Source organism: Tenrec ecaudatus, chromosome 2, assembly GCF_050624435.1.
Source record: "Tenrec ecaudatus isolate mTenEca1 chromosome 2, mTenEca1.hap1, whole genome shotgun sequence".
Taxonomy (NCBI): Eukaryota; Metazoa; Chordata; class Mammalia; order Afrosoricida; family Tenrecidae; genus Tenrec; species Tenrec ecaudatus.
In genome coordinates this window covers 50,657,274-50,663,273 of record NC_134531.1, presented here as the reverse complement: position 1 = coordinate 50,663,273, position 6,000 = coordinate 50,657,274, and positions in this window count along the sequence as shown.

Sequence of the window (6,000 nt, the reverse complement as noted above, 5' to 3'; positions counted from 1 at the left end):
AGCCCCAATGGTGCTGTCAGGTCAGTAATGAACTGTTAACTCTAAGGTCAGCAGTTCAAAATTAAAAGCAGCTTTGTCCCTGAAAAAATGCATAGCCTCAGAAACCCCATATAGGTTGGTGTAGTCTTTGCTAGGAGTCATTTCAGTGTAATGACACTGGGTTGGGGCCTTGTTTTTGTTGTCTGCTTAACATGCCCAGGTCGCAGTGGCTTATTCTTAGTCCCCTCAGTCTTCTCTGGAACAGGCATAATTCCAATGATCACATCACCTTGCTCAGCTTAGTTTCCACAGCAGTTGCCAATGAAGTGTTGGTCGCTGTCACAGTGTGAAGCCATCACAGGGTGGTGATGACAGACACTCATTCTTCTGCATTCCTGTGAGCCCTCAGCCTGCGTGTTAGGTCATGCTGGCAGCAGACCTCCACTCCCATCATTTGTCAGCTGGTGCCTCTTCAAGGGAGAAGGAAGGAGTGTTCTGTCCCTTTTCAGGTGGGGTCTGAAACATGCAAAAGGGTCCGTTATTAATTACTGTGCTCTTGCCAGACTCTGGCTGAGTTCACTTAATTGCACCATCCATGGGCCTACCTAATGAAATTATCAGGGAAAATCTACTCTCCCTTCTGCAGAATGATAGGTTTTATAGAATGGTTTTTATGATAGTTCCATGTCTATTATAGAACATATGTCCAGATGCCACAAATACCATATTTATTTTAATATTTTCATTTTGTTTCTGGAGTCCCTGCCAGGCCCTGCACCATCCACACAATGCGTTTTTATGTTTGAGCCCATTTTTGCAGCCACGGTGTCGACCCGTCTTGTGGAGGGTCTTCCTCTTCCTCAGTGCCTCCCTGTATTACCACGCATGATGTCCTTTTCCAGGTAATGTTCTCTCTTGATAACACATCTAAAGAACATGACACAGAGTTTCACCATCCCCGCTTCCAAGGAGCATTCTGGCTGTACTTCTTCCAAGACACGAAATTTATTCTTTTCACAGTCCATGGTACTGTCAATAGTCTTTGCCTGCACCATAACTCTTTGCTCTTTCTGTCAAATTTATTGAATGGATGATAACATTATATCCTAACTTAAAAGCATTTTACATACTGAGCTCATAGTAATATGATACAAGGAAATTTAGTGTCAATCATAAAAATCCTTGGTTTAGAGTTAGCAAGGGCTGTCTTTGACTAAACGATCATATAAATTGTTTCACCTCTTTGAACTGTATCAACTGTTCTTAGTGATGAAGAAACAAATACCAAGCTAAGTAAATAATTATTGCTGCAAAAGCATGAAAACCGCTAGTAAGCAATCACATCACCATATGAAGCTATTGTTTCTTGAGATGTCCCCCATCTAGTACTGTACACTTGGGAAGGTAGTATTTCCATCCTTTCTGGAAGAATTCCACACTCTTAGGTTGACCCTGTGTCAAAAGGGCAGTTTTGGAATCTTTGAGGGACCCAGCTCTTTGAGCATGGGGAATTAAAAAGAAATCTGAACCGGCACGATCAGGGCTGTAGGGTGGATGGCATTAGGTTTCACAATGAAATTCTCATATCCTCAAAGAATGAGCAGGTGCATTGTTGGAGTGGAAAAAATTACTGTGCCCAACTTCCCTGGCCTTTTTCTCACCAATGCAGTTTTCAGTATTTTTAAGCTCCTTCATAATAAGCGCTTGTAATTACTTGGTGATCTTTGAGACAATCTATCAAAAACCCTGTAGAAGCCCTCCTAGAAGAGTGGTCACCGTAGCCTTCTGAACTAACCTCTCTATCCTTGACTTTAACTGACCCAGCATGTTTCGGTGGATTCCACTGTTTTGACTGGAGTTTTTAAAATGACACTAAGGAAGTTAGCAGAAGTATGACACTGTGAGAACTTGTCTGCTATACCTCCTGATTACAGAAACTTGTTTAAACACTTTTGTTTGGAATAAACCCATGGGTGTATGAATTGGAATCTCATTAGCAATATTTATTGGGTGACCATATTTACATGTTTGACTAAATCCGTGGTACTATACCATGGAGAAGCTCAATGTTATCAGTCTAAACAAGACCAGGCCAACTGTGGAACAGACACCAGTTGTTCATATGCAAGTTCAGGTTGAAGCTGAAGATATTAAAACAAGTTCAAGAGAGCCAAAATATGACGTTGAGTATATCACACCTCAATTTAGAGATGCGATATCCAAGAGAGATTCAATGCACTAAATACTTATTGAAGACCAGGTAGATTGTGGGATGACATCAAGAACACCATACATGAAGAAATCCAAAGGATAAGACAAGAAAGAACGAAAAGACCAAAGTGGATGTCAGAAGAGAGTCTGACCTAGCTCTTGAAAAAGGAATGGAAGTGATGCTGAAGGAAATGAACAGACCAGAATATTTTAAAAGCCAATTCTAGAAGACAGAGCAGCGTATTATAATGAAATATGTGAAGACCTGGCATGGGAAAGCCAAAAGGGAAGAGCACACTCAACACTCTCAATTTGAAAAGAATTGAAGAAAAAGTTCAAACCTCGGATTGCAAGATACCAAGGTTCTATTGGCTAAATCGTGAATGCTGTAGGCAGCATCAAGGGAAGATGCAAAGAATGCAGTCGCTATACCAAAAAGAATTGGCCAACATCCAACCATTTAATAACGTAACTTATGATCAAGAACCAGTGGCATTGAAGAAACAAGCCCAAACTGCACGGAAGGCTTTACTGGAAAATAAGGCTCCGGGAATTGACAGAATATCAATTGCAAAGTTTCAACAAACCGATGTGATGCTGGAGGCATTCACTCATCCAGGCCAAGAAATTTATCAGACCTGAAGACCCAACTGGAAGAGATTATATTTGTGCTCATTCCAAAGAAAGGTGACCCAACAAATGCGGAAATCATCAAACACTCTCATTAACTGGTCATCAAACTGTTTGTGGCACAGGGTGTCTCCATGCGTTTAGTTGAAGGGACTTATACTTCCTGACCCACAGATCTAGGGTTGAGCGCCTTGGGCCCAGGTTTATGGCAGAATAGTATGCCCTTTGGGCATTTATTGGCAGCTCTAAAGAGCTTTGTAAGATTGTTAAAGCCAATATGGGCCCTGTGGCTGAGAAGCGGATGGACCAGAGAGAGATGTCTGCCCATAGGCATGACTAAGTAGAGACTATCCTGCCTGAAATCTTAAATACTGAGAACATGTGACCTGTTAACTTCCTTAATAAACCCTGTAATTGTGATTAGTGTCTGTGAATTCTGTATGGCCATTGCAATGAATTAGCATACCTAGCTGAGCAAGCTGTCTGAGAGAAAATTGGTTTCAGAATGGGTGGGAAGGTTGGAGGGCTGAGGTCAGGGCCGACCTCAGCCTCATAGAAATCTGCCGTGAGTGATGCTGATGTGGAGATTAATTGTCATTTTGACACAATGCTGGTGAAGAAATAAAGTGAATTGTAAAATAAAGCTCGCTATGAGAATGGAGTGATTAATAAGGCATGCTGGGGAAAGTTTCCAAAGAAACCTGAATTTGGAGAAGTTGGATTTTTCCCAGAGACATTGTCCACCTAACAAGTAACTAAGGAGGGTCCTGCTCTGAGATTATGTAACATTGTGTCACATAGAATACTGGCACAGAAACATTCCTCCAGGCTTACCTGGGGTGACCTCTGGTCCCTAACAGCTCCAAAAGCCGGGAGGTAAAGCAACGACTGCAAAAATACCAACAGCTAGACAAGAAAGGAATGTGGGAACCAGTTACCAGGGTCACATGTGCATTTCTATGGCTCAGCCAGACCTGTGCCGAGGCAGTCCTGAACCTGAGGCAGGGCTGGGTTTCCGAGGCGCACGTCCCTGAACATTCTAACTCTCACCCCACGGGAGTCCTGGGATCTCATGCCAATCTCAAGGAGCCTACGGCATTTTAAACGGAGCCTCTAAATTGAGGCCTCGGGATAATACTTGCAAATTTGAAAATCTTCCAGACCCCGAGCTGACTTCCCCTTGTAATTAGCTGTAGTCGATGCCTTGCTCTCAAGTGCCTGACGTGATTTAAAGCTACAGTTGGGGATCCCTTCTCCCTAAGGTTAAAATGGCTCAGTAAGCAGAGGAGGTGATTTGAGGTATTATTGGGTATCTGACTTAACTTTATAAACCATTTATGCAGTGCCTGCCGTAAGTGCTACTCTGTACAAAGCCTAGTGGCTGAAACAGAGGAGATGGGGGAATATTCTGGTCTGGAGCGAACTATGCCAGCCCTGCCATCCTGTAATGTTGAGGACGTTCCCTACGTCCTTGCAAAAGAGAGTCAAGTACTCTAACCCGTACTCCTCAAAGTGGCATCCATAACCTTATTCTCGGTGAATTAGTAAGCAAAAGAGTGCGAAGAAGTGTTATGACATTTCAAGAAACTATTGGTCATAAGGATTTGGGGGGGTGGGGGAACCCTCTGCGATACAGTGTCTGTCTGTAAGGTATTGCTCTAACCTGGAAGTCCCCTGGCCTTTCTGGCCTCTGGTTACTGATGGGGAGACCTTAGCACAGACAGACACACATCTGTCACTGGGGCTTCCACTCCTTGGTGTTCACACAGAGCCTTCACTGCCCGTGATCCCCTGCATCCAATCTACCCAGGATGCCTCATATTTCTCCCAGAGGCAGCCTCTCCTCTGACCATGGATGAACACGCCATGGAGAACCTTGTCAGGTGGGGTGTCCCAGAGCCCAGGTGAGCTTGCAGGGGCCACCACTGCCTTCTGTGCTCTCAATGTACACAAGCTGCTTCTTCCATCCCGCAGCCTTGGGGCCACCTGGGGCGCACGATAGCATGGTTTCCTTCTCTAGGGATCCATTACACCTTCAGACCTAGGCTCCTAGTGTGATCCATCACCTCTCTTCCCAGGCTCCTCCATCTTTGGCTCTACCAAGAGACGTCTCAGGAATCTCTAGCTCCTGATGGGCCAGTTTCCATTTAAATCTGGCTGCCCCCCCAGCCCCATACACAGCCCTGTGTCTTCCGATGAGTTCTCAGTGGGCTGGGCAGCTCATCTGCAAAGCAGAGGCAGTCTTCCTATGATTCATATTTAATGTGCATTTGCATCTTCTCTTACGTCCCATAGAGCCCATTTCATCTCGTGACCTGAGAGCTGTGACCAAGGATGTGGACAATATTGGAAACAGAACTGTAACGCTTACCAACTATGATTCTCACCAAGTTCCCCTACACTCGGGAAGTTGGTGAGAATGAATTCCGACAACAGCACAGAGGATGTTTCCACTTTTACACAATGTCTGGTGAGTCCTGACGTCTGTGCAGGCTAATGCCTGGGTGCAGACTTCACAGCAGGACTGGGCCCGTGTTTGTCTTTATTCTGGTAAAGCACACCCGTGTGCCCCAGACACTTGGTAGTGAGCACAATCAGAAAACAGTAAGCAAACTTAAACTCTGTGTAACAAAGTAGCCTTTTATTAAAGATTAATTTAAGAAGAAATCAAAGCATAGCTGCAGTAGTAAGTCCTGCAGGAAAATATATGTCTGTGTGTTTACATATAATGTTAATGCATTATTTTATTTGTAAGTTTATAAGTATATGAGTATCCACATATAAATGCATATATTCCTGTAAATGTAAAGATATGAATCTGTATGTGTGTGCGCTAGCATGCACACATGTACATGTATGCATATTTTAATGTGTATCCAGTGCCATTGTTTCAAACTTCACTGCTATTTTATCACCGCTACCACCACACACATGCCTTTCAATTATTTGTGTGGGTGTTTGTCACCCTCGGATCTCACTGACCAGACACATTTGTCTATATCTGACTTTATTTTCAAAATGTCTACATTTCCAAATAGGCTTCTTGAATATTACTATTTCTCTTCGTTTACTATTTAATTCTATTTTCCCACATCGAGATAATGTGTACGTGGATCTGATCACTGATTTGGTTAGTGTTCCATGACTCAGGGATTAACAAGAAAAAAACGTAGAAAGAAA